This window comes from Anopheles ziemanni (assembly GCF_943734765.1).
Source record: "Anopheles ziemanni chromosome X unlocalized genomic scaffold, idAnoZiCoDA_A2_x.2 X_unloc_13, whole genome shotgun sequence".
NCBI classification, from domain to species: Eukaryota; Metazoa; Arthropoda; class Insecta; order Diptera; family Culicidae; genus Anopheles; species Anopheles ziemanni.
Genome location: NW_026689741.1, coordinates 363826 through 377500, shown reverse-complemented (window position 1 = coordinate 377500; position 13675 = coordinate 363826).

Below are 13675 nucleotides of genomic sequence, written 5' to 3'. Positions count from 1 at the left end.
GCATAAAGTGTCCTCATTCCACATAGGGCAAGCTGGATGAATCCATTTTACCCAGGACGGCCGAAGCGGCGTGGACCAGGGGAGAACTGAACCTTATACTTCACACCACAGTAAGTCTACGTGTCCTCTTCCACATAGGGCAAGCTAGAACTAACTATCTTACCCAGGACTGCCGAAGCAGCGTGGACCAGGGGAGGAACACACTTTTCATGGAAACGTAAGGCATCCATGACTGCCATAACGTAAGCCGCCGCTGTGCGCGTATACCCGTTCCCCGTAGGGAGGAGCAAGCCGCCGCTTAGAGACGAAGCATAAAGTGTCCTCATTCCACATAGGGCAAGCTGGATGAATCCATTTTACCCAGGACGGCCGAAGCGGCGTGGACCAGGGGAGAACTGAACTTTATACTTCACACCACAGTAAGTCTACGTGTCCTCTTCCACATAGGGCAAGCTAGAACTAACTATCTTACCCAGGACTGCCGAAGCAGCGTGGACCAGGGGAGGAACACACTTTTCATAGAAACGTAAGGCATCCATGACTGCCATAGTGCGTAAGCCGCCGCTGTGCGCGTAAACCCGTTCCCCGTAGGGAGGAGTCAAGCCGCCGCTTAGAGACGAAGTATGAAGTGTCCTCTTCCACATAGGGCAAGCTAGAATGAACTATCTTACCCAGGACCGCCGAAGCAGCGTGGACCAGGGGAGAACTGAACTTTATACTTCACACCACAGTATTGAGTAATGTGCCCTCTTCCACATAGGGCAAGCTGGAATGTTCCATTTTACCCAGGACGGCCGAAGCGGCGTGGACCAGTGGAGGACTACACAATCATGAGGTTTGATATCGACTTGTGTGTTTCAATAGGATACCGATGGTATGGTTTGAACCGATTTGATTTAGCCATTCTGAAGTCATCACTTGGTTGAAGCGCTGAACTAGGGAGGCATCGTTTACATATATATTGGTTTTCGCATGCTCTACTAGGTTAATGTCATGAGGTTGGCTATCGAGCATGCCCAAGTGATGACTTGATTTTGTGCTTGCTTGAATTCTTCACATTTCATACCATCGGTTAGTTGTCGAATCATTCCTCGATCATAACCTTCGTTCTTGGTTCATGTATGCTCTCTTCCACATAGGGCAAGCTAGAATTAACTATCTTACCCAGGACCGCCGAAGCAGCGTGGACCAGGGGAGAACTATACTTTGTCTTGTATGCCCTCTTCCACATAGGGCAAGCTAGAATGAACTATCTTACCCAGGACCGCCGGAGCAGCGTGGACCAGTGGAGGACTATACTTTGTTCATAACACCACAGTATTGAGTAATGTGCCCTCTTCCACATAGGGCAAGCTAGAATGAACTATCTTACCCAGGACCGCCGAAGCGGCGTGGACCAGTGGAGGACTACACAATCATGAGGTTTGATATCGACTTGTGTGTTTCAATAGGGTACCGATGGTATGTTTTGAACCGATTTGATTTAGCCATTCTGAAGTCATCACTTGGTTGAAGCGCTGAACTAGGGAGGGGCATCGTTTACATATATATTGGTTTTCGCATGCTCTACTAGGTTAATGTCATGAGGTTGGCTATCGAGCATGCCCAAGTGATGACTTGATTGTGTGCTTGCTTGAATTCTTCACATTTCATACCATCGGTTAGTTGTCGAATCATTCCTCGATCATAACCTTCGTTCTTGGTTCATGTATGCTCTCTTCCACATAGGGCAAGCTAGAATTAACTATCTTACCCAGGACCGCCGAAGCAGCGTGGACCAGGGGAGAACTATACTTTGTCTTGTATGCCCTCTTCCACATAGGGCAAGCTAGAATTAACTATCTTACCCAGGACTGCAAAGCAGCGTGGACCAGTGGAGGACTATACTTTGTTCATTACACCACAGTATTAAGTATGGTGTCCTCTTCCACATAGGGCAAGCTAGAACTAACTATCTTACCCAGGACCGCCGAAGCAGTGTGGACCAGGGGAGGACTATACTTTATACTTCACACACTAGCCATATTGAAGTCATCACTTGGTTGAAGCACTGAACTAGGGCGAGTCTATCGTTTACTTTGCATTGGGATAATACGCTGCATGCTCTCTTAGGTTAATGTCATGTGGTTGGCTATAGAGCATGCCCAAGTGATGACTTTGTTTAAAGCTCAACAGGTAGAGTATTATGTCCTCTTCCACATAGGGCAAGCTAGAACTAACTATCTTACCCAGGACCGCCGGAGCAGCGTGGACCAGGGGAGAACTATACTTTGTCTTGTATGCCCTCTTCCACATAGGGCAAGCTAGAATTAACTATCTTACCCAGGACTGCAAAGCAGCGTGGACCAGTGGAGGACTATACTTTGTTCATTACCCCACAGTATTAAGTAAGGTGTCCTCTTCCACATAGGGCAAGCTAGAACTAACTATCTTACCCAGGACTGCCGAAGCAGTGTGGACCAGGGGAGGACTATACTTTATACTTCACACACTAGCCATACTGAAGTCATCACTTGGTTGAAGCGCTGAACTACGGCGGGGTAATCGTTTACAGGTTATAATCATATAGCTGCATGCTCATTAGTAGATAATGGAATATTGTATGGCAATATGAGCATGCCCAAGTGATGACTTTGTTTCAAGCTCAACAGGTAGGGTATTGAGTCCTCTTCCACATAGGGCAAGCTAGAATGAACTATCTTACCCAGGACCGCCGGAGCAGCGTGGACCAGTGGAGGACTCTATACTTTATACTTCACACCACAGTATTGAGTACGACTTGCATAAAGCCCCTAATGAGAACCACGAGGGCTCTCTCAATGTAGAACCACGAGGGCTCTAGTACCGATTCTCTCGGTACGGCTTGGTCCGTGTTCCTTTATGCTTGTACTCGCGAAAAGTCTCAACCCGGAGGTCTTGACTTTGTATTGTCATAGTTGGACTACGACGGGGCATCCGACCATTGCTGATCGAACACCCCTGATTCACCATCTTTCGGGTAGGCGGTACGCGTACCTCCGGACGCGGAAGTCTCAACCCGGAGGTCTTGACTTTGATTGTCATAGTTGGACTACGACGGGGTATCCGACTCATCGAATACCCCAGAAGCACACCATCTTTCGGGTAGGCGGTACGCGTACCTCCGGACGCGGAAGTCTCAACCCGGAGGTCTTGACTTTGATTGTCATAGTTGGACTATGACGGGGCATCCGACCATTGCTGATCGAACACCCCTGTTACACCATCTTTCGGATAGGCGGTGCGCGACACCACCGACGCGGAAAGTCTCAACCCGGAGGTCTTGACTTTGTATTGTTGGATAGTCCTCTTCCACTATAGGGCAAGCTGGAAATATTCCATTTTACCCAGGACTGCCGAGGCAGCGTGGACCAGGGGAGAACTTCACGGAATCTTCAGGCATCCATGATTGCCATAGTGCGTAAGCCGCCGCTGTGCGCGTCAACTCGTTCCCCGTGAGGAGGAGTCTAGCCGCCGCTAAAAGACGAAGCATTAAGTGTCCTCATTCCACTATAGGGCAAGCTAGAATTAACTATCTTACCCAGGACCGCCGAAGCAGCGTGGACCAGGCGAGGACTATACTTTATACTTCACACCACAGTATTGAGTACGACTTGCATAAAGCCCCTAGTGAGAACCACGAGGGCTCTCTCAATGTAGAACCACGAGGGCTCTAGTACCGATTCTCTCGGTACGGCTTGGTCCGTGTTCCTTTATGCTTGTACTCGCGGAAAGTCTCAACCCGGAGGTCTTGACTTTGATTGTCATAGTTGGACTACGACGGGGCATCCGACCATTGCTGACCGAACACCCCTGATTCATCATCTTTCGGATAGGAGGTGCGCCCACCTCCGACGCGGAAGTCTCAACCCGGAGGTTCGGACTTAGAGTTTTTCCCATTTAAAAGTTTTTCTCTTAGCCATACTGAAGTCATCACTTGGTGAACGATTGAACTAGGGCGGGTTAATCGTTTATAGGTATCATGTGGTTTGCATGCTCTCTTAGGTTAAGGTCATGTGGTTGGCTATCGAGCATGCCCAAGTGATGACTTTGTTTCACGCTTGCTTGATTTCTTCATGATTCCCTGTTATATAGTGTAATCATTCGAGAACAGGGAATCTTTGGTTTTGCTCAACAGGTATTGGATGTCAACTTGGTATCTAGATCGCATTAAGTCTCAACCCTTAGGTTCGGACTTGTATAGTGACATCTTGTTACGGTCTTGAGTCTCAACCCGCAGGTTCGGACAACTTAGTGTTTGATCGAATATAATATGGCAACTTGTGCCTAAGTCTCAACCCGCAGGTTCGGACTTCTGTTTATTTGGCCAATGTATGTATAAGGCAACTTGTGCCTAAGTCTCAACCCGCAGGTTCGGACTTGTGTATTTGTTCGAAGTCATGTATAAGGCAACGTGTGCCTAAGTCTCAACCCGCAGGTTCGGACTTGTTAGTGTTTCGTCAACTTTCATATGGCAACTTGTGCCTAAGTCTCAACCCGCAGGTTCGGACTTGTGTATTTGTTCGAAGTCATGTATAAGGCAACTTGTGCCTAAGTCTCAACCCGCAGGTTCGGACTTGTGTATTTGTTCGAAGTCATGTATAAGGCAACGTGTGCCTAAGTCTCAACCCGCAGGTTCGGACTTGTTAGTGTTTCGTCAACTTTCATATGGCAACTTGTGCCTGAGTCTCAACCCGCAGGTTCGGACTTCTATAGTGTTTCGTCAATTATCATATGGCAACTTGTGCCGAAGTCTCAACCCGCAGGTTCGGACTTCTGGAAGGATCACTTGGCCACTAATGATCCTTCCGCAGGTTCACCTACGGAAACCTTGTTACGACTTTTACTTCCTCTAAATCATCAAGTTCGGTCAACTTCGATAAAGCAGACGCGGTTCACGAGGATCCAGCGAACGATCATCTCCAAAGACCTCACTAAATAATCCATCGGTAGTAGCGACGGGCGGTGTGTACAAAGGGCAGGGACGTATTCAACGCTGGCTGATGACCAGCACTTACTAGAAGTTCCGAGTTCATATGGACCATTGCAATCCATAATCCCTACTAAGTGAGTATTTGAGTGATTTCCCGTTCCTCTCGGAATAGGAGACACGCTGCTACCCACATTGTAGCACGCGTGTAGCCCAGAACATCTAAGGGCATCACGGACCTGTTATCGCTCGATCTCATTTTGCTAAACACAAATTGTCCTGCTAAGCAGCGTACCGTAAGTGCACTTGCGCACACGAACAGCGAAGGTGTCAGGTCATACTCCACCGAAAGGTCCTAACCCGTTCCAATCGGCATCGACGCATTAACGCTGACTGCGTTCTAGTTAGCATATGTGAGTCACGTTCGTTATCGGAATTAACCAGACAAATCAATCCACGAACTAAGAACGGCCATGCACCACTACCCTTAAATTTGAGAAAGAGCTATTAATCTGTCTCACCTCCATAAGTTCGGACCTGGTAAGTTTTCCCGTGTTGAGTCAAATTGAACCGCAAGCTCCATTTCATTTTTTTTGGACGAGGGTTCACATTGGCCTTGGCCCCGAGGGACCATGACCAACATTACTCCCTCCTCTGAGCCTTTCACCTTCCGTCACGCTGTGCACCTACACGGTAGAAGCGATGACGGAAGAGGCATCTGTCCCTAGGATAAAATCACAGTTTACGGACGCTGTGGCACGCAACTAACTCCTGAAGGGTGAAAGCGCGTGTCGCCAAAGGTCTAACAGGTACTACCCTGACTACCAGGGGCTATTTCCCAAGCCTAAGGAGACGGACTCGGCGCAATGCAACTTAAGCGGCTCAGAAGATCGATCCGACAGCTGACTTACATGACACCACTACCTCCTAAAATCCCGTAAATGGGACTTGCACTAAGGTTCAAATATCATGCGGATGCGTCAGCCCGCAAAACTAGGCTCCTGCCTCGTCTACGTGCTGGGTCTCCGATATCTGACACTTCTTGATGTTACTCGTGCTGGCCCGCAAAACCAAGCTCCTGCTCAGTCTACGTGCCGTCCCCTGTGGCCTGTTTGGAATGTACAAGGCCCTGAACTCGACCGGTGTCCTAAAGGTTGTTCAGCGATGGTTAGGTACCGCGATTGGCGGGTGAGGAACAACCCCCGGTGCATCCCTCCCCAAAGCATCACAAACCTTAAGTATCCGGTCTTGTTCCCTTCTCCCTGAGGTCGTCCAACGTCTGACTTGACTTAGTCATGGAAGACTTGGTTGCCTTGGTCGGGAATCCTCGGCGCCCTACGTCAACCAATCCTTTGTCGCGTCTATGTCGGACTTGCCCTCGTCCACTTGGCCTGGCCGATGTTGTGCCAGGCCCTTGACAGTTCAGGTTTCTGGATTGACTTGGTCATTATCGCATAGTTATCACCGGCGACCCTTTACCGATGGATCCCTTACCGACAAATCCCAAGTCGCCCCATAGCCTGTCCTGCCCTCACTCGTTCTGCACCCGCTGGTGCTTCCTTTGGCCTGGCTGGTCTTGTGCCAGGCCCTTGACAGGCCGGTTTCCGGTTTGACGAGCCAATTGTCGCATAGGTACCACCTTGGTGCCAACGCTCACCGGTGCATCCCTTATCGACGTATGGCAAGTCGCCCCATAGACCTTTCCGTCACCTTCCTACTGTGCGCTTTCGCGCCTGCACTAATGTGCCCGCCTGTGCCGCAAGCGTCGTCCGTTCTGCTGCTGGTCATGACTTTCGATGGTTGGCGGGACCATCCTACTCGCCCGCCAGCAACCCCAGGAGAAGCACCACCAACTCCTTCGTATCCGAACGACCACTCGCGGCCTGCGCATCGGTCTCAGTCCTGCGCCCCGGAGAGGACAGAGCACATCTGGACTTCGACCTTTGCGACTTTTCGTGAAACTTCCAGGAGAGTGAATCCCTTCCGTAACACTCCCTACGTCTTCGCGGTCCTGTCCGCTGACATAGGGTCCATCCTAACCTCCCTCACTCGGAGAGGCTAAACAGACCAGAGGGCTAGGTATCTAAAACCAGGATTAAAGACACCTTACAAGGCCCGTTCCGTCTGCGGCACACTACCATACCCCGTCCAGTCATGATCAAGAGTGCTACAGTGTTGGGCCACCGAGCAAACATAGAAATACACCTTCAAGAGTTTCACCCTGATAGTGCACGGGAGGTCGGGTACCCCTCCCACCCGGATCTCTGTTCGTCACCCCTGTCTCCAGGGGGTCCAGTGGCGCCACGAGGAGGCCAGTATTCCAGGCGTTCACGCCGTCACACCGTTTGACCGGAATGACCCCGCAATGACTGCGAGCCCGCAAGCTCCATTTCATTGTGGTGCCCTTCCGTCAATTCCTTTAAGTTTCAACTTTGCAACCATACTTCCCCCGGAACCTGACTTTGGTTTCCCGGAAGCTACTGAGAGCACCTGGTTGTAGCGTCTCCCAATTGCTAGTTGGCATCGTTTACGGTTAGAACTAGGGCGGTATCTAATCGCCTTCGATCCTCTAACTTTCGTTCTTGATTAAAGAAAGCATCCTTGACAAATGCCTTCGCTTTAGTTAGTCTTACGACGGTCTACGAATTTCACCTCTCGCGCCGTAATACTAGTGTCCCCAACTACTTCTGTTAATCATTACCTCCGGTCTGAGTACAAACCAATGAAAGATTAGACCAAGGTCGTATTCCATTATTCCATGCAAGATTATTCTAGGGCGTTTGGGCACCCTGCTTTAAGCACTCTAATTTGTTCAAGGTAAACGTGAGCGGTCGAGCTCTATGTTACACTTGCACCCGTTGAAGGGCACACCATGACACAGACTTGGTGCCCTACCACACCATTGAGTCGCAACCAGATTCCGACTTGGCCCACCGACCACGGGTTGACCGGGTCGGCGGAGCCGGACTGTGTTGGACAAGTATCAACTTCGAACGTTTTAACCGCAACAATTTTAATATACGCTAGTGGAGCTGGAATTACCGCGGCTGCTGGCACCAGACTTGCCCTCCACTTGATCCTCGTAGAAGGATTTATGCTCTACTCATTCCAATTATGAAACATCATTAAAGAGTTTCATATTGTTATTTCTCGTCACTACCTCCCCGTCCCGGGATTGGGTAATTTACGCGCCTGCTGCCTTCCTTGGATGTGGTAGCCATTTCTCAGGCTCCCTCTCCGGAATCGAACCCTGATTCCCCGTTACCCGTTGCAACCATGGTAGTCCTCTATACTACCATCCATAGTTGATAGGGCAGATATTTGCGAGATCTGTCGTCGGTGCGAGACCATACGATCAGCATCATTATCCAGACTTCAACTCAATGACACGGAGAACCCGCGATTGGTTTGACTAATAAGTGCACCAGTTCCCGCGAGGGTCCTGGCATGTTGCATGTATTAGCTCTAGATTTTCCACAGTTATCCAAGTAACTAGGTTGATGATCTCGTAAATTATAGCTGTTATACTGAGCCTTATGCGGTTTCACATTAAATCTGTTTGTACTTAGACATGCATGGCTTAACCTTTGAGACGAGCGTATATTACTGGTAGGATCAACCAGAATTCCGACTTTGCGTTCGAATGTTCATTGTCCCATTGCACCCGGAGGAGCAAACACCACGTTCTATATGTTGTCAAGTCCGGTAGCACACGGGAGGCGAGCCCCCGTGCGAACCTCATTGCCCTCGTATCACACACACCCGATGCACCGGACAGGCACTTGAGCGGCATTCGACTCCGCTAAGCGCACGTGCGCCCGATTGTGCATGCGCTGACGGGGCCTTCATACCCCTACCACAGCGACCTTATGCCAAACTTCCATGAATACTTAGGTGAGCTGACAAGGGCCTTCATTTCCCTACCATCAACTAAAGGACACGCTAGGCGCGTCCGATCATTGCAACTGCGGGGCTTTCATACCCCAATCACCACAGTACGCAATTCACCAGAGTTTAATCACAACCCCCCCGGACATGGCACACTATTAACTTGCAACAAAACTTAGTGTGTGCCGGGCACATCGGTTCCACAAAATCATTCCCGATGTACCCCAATTGGGGTTGTGAACGCATCCATGGTCCTCTGACACACCCAACCAAGCGTGGATACTACATACCTCAAACACCCAGTACACTAACAGACAAATCAATATATGGTTGCTTTCCCCCAGACATTTGCCAATCACTTGGCACCCGGACGGGAACTCGCTCCTGATTGCGCCATTGCCACCCATTTGCCAAGAGCGAGTTCTGTATGTAGATTTCATTTGGAAAGACAACCGTGTACTGGATATTCTATCCGACGATTACAGATGACGAGTACGAGACTCGACTACACTCACGGATAATACATTTTGGGTCGAGATTGCTTTCGGGGTTTTCGATTGGTCTTGCGCTTGTAAACGTATAACTTTGACTTGTGGTAACCTCGGTATGTTAGTCGATCACGTGGTTGTGAACTGGGTAAGGGTGGGCAATCTGTTCACTTGCACTCTGGGTAGGAATATGGTGAGCGCTATAGGTTAAAGATCATGGTATGGTTCCATCGTGATGACTTTCGCTAGATAGTAGTATGTTTGGATAGTTATAACGTTTTTGGCCATTTGTTCATAGTGTTCGGTCCATTGAGGAATTCGATTGGTCTTTGCTTCACACACGTGGTCGATCACTTGGATGTGAACTAGGGTGAGATTAAGGTGTTCACTAGTGCTCTTCGGTTTTGGATCAGTAATGAGCACTTGATTGGTTTCGCATAATATGTATCCATAGTGATGACTCTTTCCAGCTTAAGATTTCGTTACCAGTTTCGAATCCTCCCCACGTTCGCTTTTACTTGGTTAGGTTTTCGAGTGTAGATTTGAAAGCAATCTCATGTATGTATCCCATCTGATATAAGCCACTGACAGTTCATGTCACCTCGTTCAACTCTCGCTGGGTCACAGAAGTATGTTACTGCGCCCATTATCCCTACTCGGATAGGTTCGGTTCGTTCGTTTTATACTACGGTGAGTAAACTCAATTTGTGCATCGCATAGCCATGGAAAGCAAGCTTTCGCGGGCCTCTTCGACTGTTTTGATACGAGCTGTGCCCGTGATGCTTGTCATCCCAGGATACTAGACCCCTTTGGACGACCGCATGACCATCAGAAAGTAAATTCCACGTTCGGTTTATTTGCTACTTCCACCGTTCTAGTACTATGAGGTTGGAACCCCTAACATAAAGTATCTATGTAGAACCACGAGGGCTCTCAATGTAGAACCACAAGGGCTCTAGTACCGATTCTCTCGGTACGCTTGGTCCGTGTTCCTTTATGTTTGTACTCTTGTGTGTATAAAATTCATGTTCGATTTGGGATATTTGCTACTTTCACCTGTGCGCTGTGTATAACTACGGAGAAACTCAATTTGTGCATCGCATAGCCATGGAAAGCAAGCTTTCGCGGGCCTCTTCGACTGTTTTGATACGAGACTGTGCCCGTGATGCTTGTCATCCCAGGATACTAGACCCCTTTGGACGACCGCATGACCAACAGAATGTAAATTCCAGTTCGTTTTTGGATATTTGCTACTGTCACCGTTTGAGTACTATGGGGCTTGAACCCCTAACATAAAGTATTTGTGTAGAACCACGAGGGCTCTATAGTACCGATTCTCTCGGCACGCTTGGTCCGTGTTCCTTTATGTTCGTACTCTTGTGTGTATAATATTCATGTTCGGTTTGGGATATTTGCTACTGTCACCGTTTGAGTACTATGGGGCTTGAACCCCTAACATAAAGTCTTTGTGTAGAACCACGAGGGCTCTATAGTACCGATTCTCTCGGCACGCTTGGTCCGTGTTCCTTTATGTTCGTACTCTTGTGTGTATAATATTCATGTTCGGTTTGGGATATTTGCTACTTTCACCTGGGTCCCGTTCTTCATACAAGTCTGCCTTGCTAATGTGGTAACTTTATAGTGTAGTTCTGACATCCCAATTTTGGGACTTAGCCGATTTTTCATGAATTTCCATATGACCCATAGGGTCCCTTTCTTCATACAAGCTTGCCTAGGGCGATCGGTCAAAACTTGTCTTACTATTCGATTGGTCTTCGCAGTTTCACCCTAGGCAATTCGCCTAGGTCTGTCTTCTTGAGGAGGCCAAAACCCGAAATAAGGAGGTCCAGCCGACCCTGAAACCTCCCCTGTCTTAACTACACTAACCCGATTTTTCAGGGTCCTCAGCGCCATACAACTTTGCCTAGGTCACTTATACTCTTGACTTAGGCCATCTGACTTGGTCCGTGTTTCTTCCTAGGGTTCACCTAGGTACTTTGCCTTGCTTGATGTGGTAACTTTATAGTGTAGTTCTGACATCCCAATTTTGGGACTTAGCCGATTTTTCATGAATTTCCATATGACCCTAAGGGTCCCTTTCTTCATACAAGCTTGCCTAGGGCGATCGGTCAAAACTTGTCTTACTATTCGATTGGTCTTCGCACTTTCACCCTAGGCAGTTTGCCTAGGTCTGTCTTCTTGAGGAGGTCAAAACCCAAAATAAGGAGGTTCAGCCGACCCAAAAACCTCCCCTGTCTGAACTACACTAACCCGATTTTTCAGGGTCCTCAGCGCCATACAACTTTGCCTAGGTCACATGTACTCTTGACTTAGGCCATCTGACTTGGTCCGTGTTTCTTCTTAGGGTTCACCTAGGTACTTTGCCTTGCTTGATGTGGTAACTTTTTAGTGTAGTTCAGACATCCCAATTTTGGGACTTAGCCGATTTTTCATGGATTTTCCATATGACCCATAGGGTCCCTTTCTTCATACAAGCTTGCCTAGGGCGATCGGTCAAAACTTGTCTTACTATTCGATTGGTCTTCGCACTTTCACCCTAGGCAGTTTGCCTAGGTGTAGCTTCTTGAGGAGGTCAAAACCCAAAATAAGGAGGTTCAGCCGACCCAAAAACCTCCCCTGTCTGAACTACACTAACCCGATTTTTCAGGGTCCTCAGCGCCATACAACTTTGCCTAGGTCACATGTACTCTTGACTTAGGCCATCTGACTTGGTCCGTGTTTCTTCTTAGGGTTCACCTAGGTACTTTGCCTTGCTTGATGTGGTAACTTTTTAGTGTAGTTCAGACATCCCAATTTTGGGACTTAGCCGATTTTTCATGGATTTTCCATATGACCCATAGGGTCCCTTTCTTCATACAAGCTTGCCTAGGGCGATCGGTCAAAACTTGTCTTACTATTCGATTGGTCTTCGCACTTTCACCCTAGGCAGTTTGCCTAGGTGTAGCTTCTTGAGGAGGTCAAAACCCAAAATAAGGAGGTTCAGCCGACCCAAAAACCTCCCCTGTCTGAACTACACTAACCCGATTTTTCAGGGTCCTCAGCGCCATACAACTTTGCCTAGGTCACTTGTACTCTTGACTTAGGCCATCTGACTTGGTCCGTGTTTCTTCTTAGGGTTCACCTAGGTACTTTGCCTTGCTTGATGTGGTAACTTTTTAGTGTAGTTCAGACATCCCAATTTTGGGACTTAGCCGATTTTTCATGTATTTCCATATGACCCATAGGGTCCCTTTCTTCATACAAGCTTGCCTAGGGCGATCGGTCAAAACTTGTCTTACTATTCGATTGGTCTTCGCACTTTCACCCTAGGCAGTTTGCCTAGGTGTAGCTTCTTGAGGAGGTCAAAACCCAAAATAAGGAGGTTCAGCCGACCCAAAAACCTCCCCTGTCTAAACTACACTAACCAGATTTTTCAGGGTCCTCACCGTCATACAACTTTGCCTAGGTCACTTGCACTCTTGACTTAGGCCATCTGACTTGGTCCGTGTTTCTTCTTAGGGTTCACCTAGGTACTTTGCCTTGCTTGATGTGGTAACTTTTTAGTGTAGTTCAGACATCCCAATTTTGGGACTTAGCCGATTTTTCATGGATTTTCCATATGACCCATAGGGTCCCTTTCTTCATACAAGCTTGCCTAGGGCGATCGGTCAAAACTTGTCTTACTATTCGATTGGTCTTCGCACTTTCACCCTAGGCAGTTTGCCTAGGTGTAGCTTCTTGAGGAGGTCAAAACCCAAAATAAGGAGGTTCAGCCGACCCAAAAACCTCCCCTGTCTGAACTACACTAACCCGATTTTTCAGGGTCCTCAGCGCCATACAACTTTGCCTAGGTCACATGTACTCTTGACTTAGGCCATCTGACTTGGTCCGTGTTTCTTCTTAGGGTTCACCTAGGTACTTTGCCTTGCTTGATGTGGTAACTTTTTAGTGTAGTTCAGACATCCCAATTTTGGGACTTAGCCGATTTTTCATGGATTTTCCATATGACCCATAGGGTCCCTTTCTTCATACAAGCTTGCCTAGGGCGATCGGTCAAAACTTGTCTTACTATTCGATTGGTCTTCGCACTTTCACCCTAGGCAGTTTGCCTAGGTGTAGCTTCTTGAGGAGGTCAAAACCCAAAATAAGGAGGTTCAGCCGACCCAAAAACCTCCCCTGTCTGAACTACACTAACCCGATTTTTCAGGGTCCTCAGCGCCATACAACTTTGCCTAGGTCACTTGTACTCTTGACTTAGGCCATCTGACTTGGTCCGTGTTTCTTCTTAGGGTTCACCTAGGTACTTTGCCTTGCTTGATGTGGTAACTTTTTAGTGTAGTTCAGACATCCC